Raw genomic sequence first — 13206 nt, 5'->3', positions numbered from 1 at the left:
AAAAGACCTTGCAATGCTTGCAAGAATACGAATCATGCGTATCACTGAGAATTTTTTCATGTTTTGTTTAACTCGTAAAAATACAATTGGATCGAAAATAACTGAAAAAACGTAGATTTTAATTAGTAAGTCAAATTCTAATAATAAAGAATTTTCAACTTAGATCTGCGGAAATAACTTTACAATACATTATTCATATAAGTAGTATAAATACAATAATATAATAGATACATTTTAATTCGTATAAATAGCGAATTAAAATAAGTTTCTATAGTTGTAGATTTTTCTAGGCAGAGCAAGAAACAGAAGAGCTGATTCGACACAACAGGTTTACCAGTAAACTAAACGCTGCAATTTGTTCGAGACCGATCCCCTTATTAGAGAATCGGCAAAGAAAATTGGATTCAATAAAATGTGGTCCACCATCTGTTCGACCAAGTGTATTTTTACCTCGATAATACAGTTATCAAATTTACCTTATCGTTCAACAAAATCTCGGGCTCCAATTTTACGAAATAAGTTTTCAAATTCTCCCCAAGCTTTCTCCTAGTAAATTTCGATCACATTTTGTAACATTCTAAATCCTATACTGTCTGTTAGTAGGTAAAGGAGAAAGATCAAAATTTCACTTTCGAAATTCTCTCCTCCCAAATTTTATTTTTATTGATTTTTTAATAACGTGTTAGAAATATCGACAGGTGTGTCAGAACTTTTTCAGATTTTAAAAGCCTAAAACCGATTTATATTGGAAGCTAAGATTTTTTACTGTTTCAAGCTTTTAAAAATTTCAATAAATTCTGACGCGTTTCGCGATATTTCTAATCAATGATATGCTCATTCGTTAATAAGTCAAATATTTGAACTTTGTTCGAATAAAGATAAACATTCAGAGGAATGAGATCCAAAGATGATTTTGAAACAATTCAGAATAACGAAACCTTGCTATTTACTTTGCCTATAAAATATAAAATAATCGATTGGCTTACGTAAAGTTAATCCTCTAAGTTTTATTAGGAAATTAATAAAGTAAATTTACGTAATTTCAATAATGATCCTTAAGAAATCGGTCCGTTTAATGTTAATATTTGATTTGCCATTTTGCCTGAAGAGAAACGAAATTTCATCTGAACAGGTTGACGAGGCTCGAACGGATTCGAAAATTTCATTGCACCAGACGCGAAACTTGCCCTGACAAATTGTGTAATGACTTGTTAAACCAGTTGGACGTGGCTTCGCGTGCCTCATTCGTATCCAACTGTACGCCGACAAACCGTGAAGTTTGGCTACAACTTGCTGTATCTTCGCCGACGACACGACACGCCACAATACGCTAGACAACCAAACGATGTACCTGGTTGTTTCCATTTCCGTCACCCGACATCGGTCCACGCTCTTGCGCAAACTTCTCCGATGAACTCTGACAACCTTCCTCTTCACATTGTTCTTAGAAAGATTGTTTTGATTATTATCCAACGTGCTGGTCATCGTTAGAAGGTACTTTCTGAAAAGATGTCTTGTCACGTTCAAAATTAAATTGTATCATAACAACAATATAAAGTGACACAACTTATCAACACATTTCATCTTCATAGTATCAAATCTTCGTAGTTACACGAGATTACTACCGACTGATATAAAATTTAATATACTTAGACCTAATTAATTACTACATAAATATTGTAACAAATACAAAGCTGTTTCAATTACTTTTTATATTCCACAGTCACTGTACATCATTAACATTTTCAGCCAGACAAATTAACGCTCAGCAACCCAATTCAGAACACTACTTCTATGTATTTAACAAATGAAAAAGAAAAACTGGTTTTCCACCTGCTCGACGTCACACGACACGTAAAACGCTGGCGATTCCACCGAGAGACGTTGCACAAGGCTCGATCTCTATCGAGGCAATATATCTCGAAGGTGGAATCGTTGATAATCGAGATTCAAAGAGCGTTATAGTTGGCTTTAATGCCTGGTATTTAGATCGAGGCACGTTGTGTCCATCCTCTCTCTCGATCTCTCTTCCTCCCCTTTACTCCTCTCCTTATCCATCTCTCGAGCGCTCTGTTCACATCATGCACACGTATTACGCGAACACAGCCGCGTTCCAGGTGGATGATAACCGTCGAAGACGCCTCAGGCTTCACCTTGACGTGTTCATGCTCCGGTCTTCTCGTAAACTTTCTGGTCCTCTCACACCCCCTCATCCTCCCCTTTCTTCTTCATCCTCTTCGTTACCGGCCTTAGCCGCCTTTCAAACATCCAAATTCGATGGATCGCTCATTTTCCATCGATAATTACCAATTTCTTCATCTGCTTCGAAATTATCCGGTTATCTATGACGCGTCTTCGCGCTTCTTCTTGATTATTTGTTCGCCATATGGATGCTTTTGTAAGTTTAGATGAAATTGTTCCTCTTTCTCCCTGCATATTGCTTATTCTCGTTTAGTCGCTTCTTTCATTGTGACGTTTTATGGTTTTGTGGAATAGCATAAAGTAAAGGAATAGCGATAAGTTTTGGTGGTATTTTGTTATGTAATATATTTGTTGTAACATGTTCCGTTGTTTTATTATGATACAGCAGACTGAGGATTTTTATGGATTTGCGGAAAATTTCAGGGGGCAAAAATGCACAGCATTTATTCAAAGTACTCGTACGTTATAATATATGGTAGGAAAAACGAATGTCTACCTAGCTTTCATTCTTTGAATTGTGTTGATAAAAATGCACATTATGGACGTAAATATTGAAGAAATCAAATAAAGAAACTAAATAAATAAAAAAGATGAAAAGATATAAACAAGCTAAAGAAACGTAAGATGACATCTACAAAAATGAAAGCATAGTTATTGAAGAAAGAAAAGATTTACAATAAAACGGAATATTCCGCATTGCATAATTTTTATATTTTCGTCTTTTATCCCTATTTTCCTCCTCTCTCGATCTTCACTCTGTTCTTGAACATCTTGTAAGACGTATACGAGTCTCGCTAAAAGTCTACAAACTTATATCTGTCAATGTTCTCTCAATTTATGATACACTTTTTTTCTGCTTCAATGTTGAATAGATCTGTTTTAGAAGAGATAGTGCTTGCTGGTTTTTTACCTCGTCCTTTATCATGCCTTTCTTTATGAATGTTTTATAGAAGATACTACTCGTTTAAGCCGTCACTTATTTTCGTAGAAGAGCTACGTTTCATTTGACCGTTATTATCTCTTCGTTGCTTTTCCGACGATTTTACGACGTCTTTTACTCCTTTTCTGTTTCTTTGTGACGTTGGGATTCTCTTTAGCAGTTTGTTTTCAGCTACGAAAGTACTTTTATTTCGTTGCACGAAGTTTCTACACGCCTCTATGTCTTTATTCGATATATTTTATCGACGTTAAAGCATAAAGAAAAGAAGACTAAACAATTAGCGTATTATTCTACCGTCGAAGAAACATTCGTAGAACTTATTGCAACATACAATTCATTCTCTACATAGTCAGATTCTCACCTCATTTCTGACCTCAGCGGTTTTGAACATCCTTTTAGAACGTTCTTCTGCACTTTCGTTTTTAATCCAAATTTGAAACAAGAATCGTAGACAAGTCTCGTTTTAGTAGTCCGTAGTATTTAAATGTTTAACACGATCTCAATAGCTATTGTTTGCCCTTTGTTACACAAAGACCTCATTAAACAGCTCGTACTTGCAGAATATTTCAACGAAATGTAGTAAAATTGCATTTCATCCCTCAACTTTCATAATTCTAAAAGTACGATACTATAAAAGGACGTCACGTTTTAACGCCATCGTACTTTGAAAATATTTCAACACCAAAATTCCATTCTGTCCTCCATAATTTAAAAGGCACCGTAGACATTTTAGGCACTACATTTTAACAGCTCATACGTAAAATATTCCAACGAATTGCAACATGTCGCTCATCTTCGATAATTCCACAACAGCAAACCTTTTCCTACTTGATCTCCGTCTTGCCAAATCCTGCGCGTTTAATTACCACTACTAAGTTCCTAACTCGTTTCCTATTCATCTTCGTCTCTCTTTTCCAACCCAGCGCCATTTCTTCGCCATCTTTACAACTCGCCATTTTCCGCTCGAACAACCCGCAATTCTTTCCATTTCCACTTCTTCCCGATAATAAAATACATTTAAACACTTTTGCTCCTCTCAGACACTTTTCTTTAATACTGCCACCCTCGTCGACGCCTTAACCCTTTGTTATTTTCTCATTGATTCTTATCCCCTTTCTTCTTATGGCCCTTTCTTCATTTTCCTTATTTCTTTTCCCTTCTTTTCTTCTTTTTCCGTTGACTCGTAATTTGCCGCGGAGAAGCTGCAAGCGCCGCATCCAGCTCGATGCGCCGGCAGATACGACCTTTTGCGAGATCGGCCCGCTCCTTCTTCGGGAGTAATAAGATCAAAAAGCCCGTCACTGTTACACCGGTGGAAAGTTCCCGTCTCCGCGAGGCATGTCTCGCCCCCTCTCGCCTCGACCGGGTGGCTTCATGCAGAAAAAAATGTGTTGCTAATGGTACATCATGTTTTCGTGCATCTCTTCTCCATTTGGTTCTTTCGTTGAATCAGATATAGGTACGTTAAAATGCACACTATTGACCGTGAGTATTTATTAAGATGTCTACTGGTTACATTTGTCGAAAAATTCTATCAAATTTTAGTACAGTTACTATTTTCCATTGTACAATACGCGTATGATGGAAATGGTAGAGTAGATTCACGATGTATAATAAATATTTCATTTGTATTAATATACTTAATTTGTATTAAATATAGAAATGATCGATGATAGTACTTGTGATCAGCGATGTAGATTCGAGTTTTTTTTAAAAATACTATTTGTTGTCGTTTATGGGGAATATTTATAAGTTGGAATATAGGAAGCGCGTAAAGGAAGGAAATGATTATTTTGAGTAATTAAATAAATGTTTTATATTTAAATATTTCAAATTTTTATAAACGAAAGTCAAGGAGCAGTTCTCGAAAAAGCCACGTGAAACGCGCTATAGAACAGATTTAGCGAGTTACTTAATATTTTTAGTGAAAAACTGGGTCGATCTTCTTAGTCCATCATTAGTATTCTTGCATACCTTCCCTGAACAAGAGTTTCGCCAACTTTTTCGCTGCTTCGTGATTAGACGTTCGTTGAATTGGTTTAAAAGCGGAATTTATGAACGAAGAAAAAACTTCTTTCTATAATTTATTTTACCTCGAGACTATAAAATTACGTAGCTTAGTTGGCAATAAAAAATTGCAAAATTGTGTAATGTTGCAATCGTGTAAAATGTAACATTAAGAGCGTTAAAGCGATCTTTCGCAAAACATGGAATTTAAAAGTTCATCTGAAGAGTAACGTGGAACATATTCTAGCTATTATTAAGCCCTGTATATGTTCGTTACGTAGCTCAGGATAGCAACTCGCTAGTTCGCAACTTCGCGACGACAGTTTTGGTGAAAAGTTGCAACTTCATCGAGCAACATCAAAGCGAAAGCCGATTAACAACAAGGCTACGGTATATCAAAGGATCTTTAACGTCACGAAGTGCGTGAACGTGCTTCGCCATTCCAATACTTCTTTCATTTCACAATACACTGTCTGCGAAACCCCTGTACGTACGCTTTGAAATTTCAACGAAATCTCTTCTGTTGTAATCGCCAACTTTCGTTTCTATAACGAATCGATACTTTTCGAAATTTTGAAAGCATTATGTACTGATACATTCTTTTCATTATTTACTCGTACGTAGATATTTATTTCAAATTGTTTATTATCGTATCTAATTCAAATTAATGTAAATTACAACGAAGTACCTGCATTTGGTAGAAATATAACTTTTATAAATTTATTTGGCTTTTTTGTTTCCTTTTAAGCATCTACATTTCGTCGCAGTATTATCACATATTTTTACATTTAAAATGAAACACATAAATGTCACGTACGTTATAACGAGTACAGAGTTTAAAGAGATTTTACGTTAACTGTGTGACCGCTACCAAACGATACTGCCATTCTCTCCGTTACAATTAATCCTCATTTATATACTCATAGAATCATTCTCAGCCTTCCAAATCCTAAACATCGACTCCCAGCAAAACGCGACATTCCTCAGCCTCCACTTAACCAAACCGTGTAACTCTGGCGGATAACATCGCGAGTACAAGTTGAGCAAGCGTGTACAGGGCTTTAATCAGGAACAAACGCGTGCACGTCGCAACGAGTTCGGTAAAAATTCTGCTACAATTCCCCGGAACGAGATTACGGTAATTACCTGCCACGAAGAGCAACAGTTTCATTACGGATAAGGCAGCGTGTGTATCCGGTGTCCATCGTCTCTCTCTCTTTCATTCGCGCGTCTCCTTCTTCTTCGCCTCTTTCCCTTTCTCTTTCTTCGGCAAGCTCCTCTATGCTTTCTTCAATGACGGAACTGTCCTTGCAGAGGCTTCGTTCGCGTGTTGCATTCCGCTGCCCTCCGGAGAAACCGCATTATCATGCGTCAGCCAGTGAACGAACGAACGCGGACCTTCGAACATTGCGCTGCTACAGATGCCGCGATGGAATTTTAATGAGATCTTATCCGACGTTCTCGGTGAATCTAATTAAGGGTCGCCGAGGCGGTGACGGGACGTTGGACGGATGGTTGCGAGAGCGTGAGAGTTTCTAGGAACACGCGAATCGAACGAGTTCGTTGGAGGGCGGTTCGAAACGCTACCAAAGTGGATTATGGTCTGTTGCCAAGGTTTGCAAGGGTTTGGAGCTGGTTGCTCCGAATTCCGATTTCGCTTTGATGATTAGGAGAGTTCGAACGTTCGGTGTCTGCGCGTGGGAACGGGTTGAGAGTTAAAATAGGAATTGAGGTGGAAGAAAGAAGGTTAGTGGAATTCTTTGTTTTCGTTTTTGGAAAGGTAGCTATATAAGATTGTAAGACAGTTTCATATGTATCTATATCGATAATAAAGGTGTAGATAAATGTATCAAAATAGCATTCAAATAATAAAGTTTATATAACGTTTGTAACACAGTTTGATAAAACGATTCTGTAAATTGGAACTTTGACTTTTTGTCGATAACTAAATTTGTTGACTTTTCCGAATTTATAAGTAACAGGTACATAAATTTACACTTGTCAATTGGGAATATTAATCGATTATTAATTACACCTCTGAAATGACTTAGAGAAGAGTTTAAAAGCTTATTCTCGTAATAGTGAGAATTGTATTTCGTTACATTCAATAACACGGTAAAGTTAGTAGCAACTTTGAAAGTAAAGATGGATTACTCTATAGGAAGGAGGAGGATATAAATAATTGATAACGTCTTCGAGCTTGCATTGCTACTGCAGTACGGTTAGAGTGTTCGTTGCGTGATTAATTGCTTTCTAATCGCAGCGCACTTCAAAAATAACTCGAGAAAGTTTATTCTCGTTCTCGCGAGGCAATTACCTGAAAGTAATTATCCTCCGTGTAAGAAGGCAGCTGATTGTTTCTCATCGGCCGTGGAAATCTCCGTTTCAACGAAAGTATAAATTCTAGCATAATACTATCTGATAAACGTGTTGTCTGTCCTCTTGTCAAATTAATATTCTTATTGGTAGCATTATATATTCAACAATTAAGAAATTATTTTTAGCATGTAATTGTATGCCTTGACCCTTTTTCATCTGATATTTCGATGCTAATTCTCTGCTATTAACACTTCATTTCACACGACGTTCCTTTGATTTTATCTGAATAATGATCACGAAGCGTAAAAAGGAGAGAAGATGGGAACGAAAGGGACGAAAAAGGTGTTCCTTATTACGCGCAGTTTCTTATTCTACGTAAAAGCGTTTAAACTCCTGCAATTTGCGATTTTAAACGACTTATTCTTATTACTTTTCGTTCTTCGATACCGATCGAAGAGAACACGGTTCTTTCCTCCTCTGATCGTGTTGATGCAAGCTCGTTAAGTTAACTGCATTTCCCAGGAAGAAGCGTAGAAAAGGGCATTGACTCGTTCTCGCAATTCGTTCTCGGTAATCCCGTGGGTGAAACATTCAATCCCGTTACTCGCCATGAATTTTCACTCATTTAGCGTGTCCAGCAAGCCGAGTTTGATAATATTTTTATGTCATATTGACCGAAATTACATTTCCCTTTTGCAAGATTTACGCACGATTTACGATTTACAAATTGGTAGTTATAGATTCTGTTTCAGATTTGTGTTCGAATATCGCATTACCACGGGGTAGAGAATATATTAATTAAAATTTTAATGCAACGTAAATATAGCTAAATCGAAGTATATTTTTTGGAACAGAATAGAAGTACGGCGATATAATATAATTAATATGCAATTTTTACTGCAACTCTACAGAATTTCTACAAAGTAGAAGTACCCCAAATAGCGCGATTATAAACCAAAATCGCTCTTCGTAGATCCAATCATCGCCGTAACAATATTTTAGATTAGATCACAGATTGCAGTAATAAACAAGATTCGAATCTAGACTATTTCGATTAATATATTTTCCTATTTTCGATCATCTCGAACTTGCAATAAAAATTCTTACTTGCTCGTGATGTTGTCTAAAATAAAAAGAAAAGAAAAGAACAAAAAGATGGAAAAGCAAGAATAAACGAGAAGTAATTACAAGTAACAAGAATCGGTGCACGAACGCTAGTGATGGAGGATTTAAAAATGAAGAGGAACACCAGGGAAATGGCATTTCCCTGGAAATTTTTTCGGGATTGTTGGGTGGTCGAGCACGTCCACGTACGTGTCCATTCGCGACGCGAATTTGCCTGGCTTTAAAGTACTTCCACCGGTCCAATTTTCCGCAAGAATGTGACACGTAGCAATCTTGGTAACCTCGGGGCCCCGGTGCACGATTTATTGGCTACCGAGTGTACCTTCAACGATTTATCTTCTTTCCCTCTCCCGTCTCCTCTTCTTTCGCACTTATTTCCTTCATACAACATTCTCTTTTTGTTTTTTCTTCTTTTTTCTTTTTTCACCGACTCTCTTCATTCTTACCTTTTTTCTTTCCATTTCCTATCTTTTTATCCGACTCTTCTGTCCCTCTGTTACTCTCTTCCTTTTCTTTTTCTTCCTTCTTTTCTCCCTTTTTCTTTTTCGTTAATACCTCGTCCTTTGTCTTTCGTCGTTCTTCGCTCGCATACTTTTTTTTCCAGGTACTCTCCGGGTTTCATTTGTTTCCCCTGGTCTATCCCTTTTGTTGCTTCGCACGAGCTTCCGTTTTCTTCCGCAATTTCTTCCGACTTCTTTCCGAGCTTTCCCCAGTTTCGTTTCTTCTTTTATCTTTACTCGTGCACTCGTTTCGAATCCTTGGCAGCCCTGTTTACACGCGTTTCATAATTTTCTACCGTTGTTACCGCGTTTGCTTTGCAGCTTCCGCTACTTTCTCCGATTCTTCGCTTTCTTCGCCAACAGTAACGTCCTTTCTCCTCTCTTTTGTCTTCACATAATTTTGCTTCTAATGCGACTTAATTGGAAAATTCTCGATCGATTGATTTATTGTCTTCATTGTTGAAGCGTAATATATATGAACTGCAGATTCAGTACATTGACTTCGGATTTGCCAGATTTTACAAGAAGTTAACCTTTCAGCGCTTAATTAAGAATTTCTATAATCATGATATTTTAGACTAATAAAGACAAGTTCATTCTAAACAGGTGGATTTGAATTCTTGAACAGATAAGCGTGATATATTTTATTTCCAATAGAAATGCGATAGAGATCCATGAATGAAGAAATGATATTTAACAGATTTCAAATTTACCAATTGATAAATAAAAAGTTAGACGATTTAACAAAAATGTCTCGTTCTATAAAAAATTCTAAATTGATATATTTTGCAATTTGTAATTTTATATTTTCGTATTTGATATTTCTTCATAATTCTCCACTTCCACTTTACGAGGGTTATTTCGAACAAAATTTTTTCAACGTAGAGTAACGCTAGAAATAAAATTTGACTACGTTTGATTTCAATGTTTATGACAAGTACAGTATAAAACATAAATAATTACTACAAAGAAGAATTAAGCATATAGATTAAACGATCGACATTAAAATTAATGAATTACAAATACAATAGAATAGAACAGAATAGAATGCGAAACGATGGAACTATTTAACTAAAACACTGATCCTTACTTACAACAACTTAAATATCCATCTCGACCCCCTCGAAAACCTTCCACAACCTGACGCATGCTATGAAAGCGTATTAACCTACTCCAATCCGATTCCAGCAACCCATCGTGGTAACCATCACTTCGAATTCAATTCACCGACCTGGTGTTCCAGAATTCAATACCCGTGGACTCGCAGCTACGATATTTCGTGCTATCGACAGTAGTCGACTTATCGAGGCTAATTAGGTCTCTGAATAATTAAACGTAGAGATTTCCGAGAGGATGGCACGTGCAAACTGATACGTTCTAAGCGTTTGCGCTGTCTATGGGAATACGTCTTCGATTAGAATTCCATAAACGTAGAACGTTTAATTGACAAGTTTTAATAGTGTATGCGTTATGGAAAGGAAGATATTCTAGAAATTTAGAAATTTAAATTGTTGTCAGATGTTGTTGCTTGGATTTCAAACAGCGAAGGTTTAAACAAAATAGAAATCGCTTTCTGCGCTTCAGATTGATATGTAAATATTTTATTACCATCGAATAATTATTTACCAGTAAGAAACTATGTGCGAGTTTCGTTATTAAAAGAATCCTCGTTTTTGGATTTAGTTTTACCTAATAATAAAAGTAATCTTTTAACAAATCATGCGAGATTTCCATGCACGGTTATGATCGCGTTCATTCTTATAAATCATTCAACAATTGTAAAATATTTACATATCGAAAATGTGAAGCACAGAGAGAAAATGATTTTCATATTATTTAAACTATTAGTCTTTCGAATCTACACATTGAAATCGTGAAATAACTAATAAGCTTTTGAAACACTTACCGGATATTACAGCAAAGATTCCGATATGTTCCAATTATTCCGATCCCAATAATAATTGGTCCAAAGTGTCGAAAACATTTTAAGGAGTATAAATCCGCGAATGCAAATCTAAGAATTAACGAAGGCGGCGACTAGATTCTATGCATAGTTGAGTGGCACGAAATCCGCTGCTAGAAACGAAATACTAGGCGATTAACCCCAGGCGGCAATTACTAATTATTACGGGTTCCGCTGGCGTAGCCTCGCGATAAGATATCAAAGGGCAGATGCAATTTACGTTTCCCGCGATTTTGCTTCTGTTTTCGTTCGTTCGCCGTGCATTTCATACCGCCTGCAGGGAAACGAAGGGGAACGAAGATTCCCAGCTGCTGTCTGTTGCTTTAATCGAGGTATCACCGCGATTAACGTGTAATTGTGGATCTGGATAAAACGAGGAACGTCGTTGATCCATCTTGAAAGGAATTCTCTAACGTTTAATCATTTTTGTTACATAAATTGCTTCGCGAACGTTTCAAAATTTGATCCTTTTGATAGGTGAAAATTTTTTACGATAGCAAACTGGTTCCATTCTAATGTTCTAGAATGTATTTATATTTTATTAACTAAGTCCAGTGTCGGATTTACTACGCGTTCATCTATTCGCGAATTCCTTATGGTAAGCGACTGAACGAACGATTTGCTTCAGCGCAAGTTATTCATAAATAATTCCATAATCCTTAAAGACTCTGGTGTCTGGACGAGCCGCGCGTTGCCGGTTTACCTGCAGACCCATAAAACCTTAATCCACTGGAATGATTAAATAATTAATTCTAATATATTGCAAGGATGATAATGCCCGTATCTCGATAAATAATAAATCGGTAAATCTCCGAAACAATAAGGTTGGAAGTATTCAAAGAACCAAAGAAAATGATAATACAAATATTAAAGTTTTTTTAAATCACACTATCGCATATTGTACACAACCGCGTCCTAATTATCTACTCTAATTATCTACTTTCCTAATATTTTAACGAATGATAAATCAACAAATCTGCGGAAGACCAGATACAAGTAATCGTAGCTTTTTAAATCACGTCGTCATGTATTCAACGTATGGATAGCATCGCGTCCCTGCGAGACAAATCCTCAAAATTGAGCTACTTTTCCCGCGTTATAACAAATTATACGACAACGAATGTTCAACAAATCACAAGAAACAAAATAAAAATGATACAAATATCACGGCTTTTTAAATCATCCTGTCACATATTCGTCGTGTATCATCGACTTCATAAAAGGCAAATTTCCAAAATTTAGCATTCTGTAGAAGGGGAGAATCGCCAGCGGAGCCGGGTACTGGACACACGGAGTATCGAAGAGCGTCGTGGTTCGTCCCGGGCCGCAAAAAGGAAAGAAAACCGGGGATCTGCAGGTGTAACGCCCGCAGCGACCGGGTGATAAAATGCGCGCGGACTCTCGATGCGAGGAGGGCCGGTGAAACCTCTCGCGATGCCCCGGGCTCGATAAAAAATGCACTGATCACGTTTCGGCAGAGACTTTGGAATCTCCAATCTGCCTGTGTGCCTCTCTGATTCGCACATTGCGTCCACCTCTATCTTTTTCTTCGTTCTATTCTCCGATCGATCGAAAGGCAATCGTTTCTTCAATGGTTTCTCGATGCACGACACAATTGCAGTGCTAAAGAAAGAATTGGACAAGCAGATGCTTCTGTTTTTGTTTTTGTTAAATGGATATCCGAACCACTTGCAGCAGTTTTCTACAGTGATTGGAAAAAGTATTTGCCCAGATCAATATTTTTCAGTGTAGCATTTTTTTTTCTTTATCAGGATCTACCTTTTGGTTTCGTAATATCGAACTTTTGTAGTCGTGTGAAAGTTCCACTAAATGATACAGTTTAACGTAGCTGGCTGTAATTGATTACTATGCAAATACTGTGACTGTTAAACTGGATGTCCAAGTGTAAAGAATTGTTAAAAGTTTATTTGTGGATATATATTTTGATCTTCTATTACTTGTTTAATAAAGAATTCTTTTAATATCAACAATTACCAACTAAATGATCTTTCATTTTTATCTATTCGATGCTTCATACGCTTCTTCGTTATTTGCTATTTTACTGCATTTACAATTTTAGAACCTCTGACTGTTAATTTGCCGCCTGGTAATTGCCGCGACGCTTTATGTGAACCAGATGCGATCCTCGG

At 36.8% G+C, this 13206-nt stretch overlaps 1 protein-coding gene across 4 annotated transcripts in view; it reads left to right on the top strand.

Moving 5' to 3' along the window:
• LOC126867884 (mannosyl-oligosaccharide 1,2-alpha-mannosidase IA) overlaps positions 1-13206 on the top strand; it is a 691228-nt gene that overhangs the window by 540065 nt on the left and 137957 nt on the right. The window lies entirely within an intron of this gene.

This window comes from Bombus huntii, chromosome 7, assembly GCF_024542735.1.
Source record: "Bombus huntii isolate Logan2020A chromosome 7, iyBomHunt1.1, whole genome shotgun sequence".
Classification (NCBI taxonomy): domain Eukaryota; kingdom Metazoa; phylum Arthropoda; class Insecta; order Hymenoptera; family Apidae; genus Bombus; species Bombus huntii.
The sequence above is the reverse complement of the archived record's forward strand: the minus strand, read 5'-3'. Positions and strand labels throughout refer to the sequence as shown.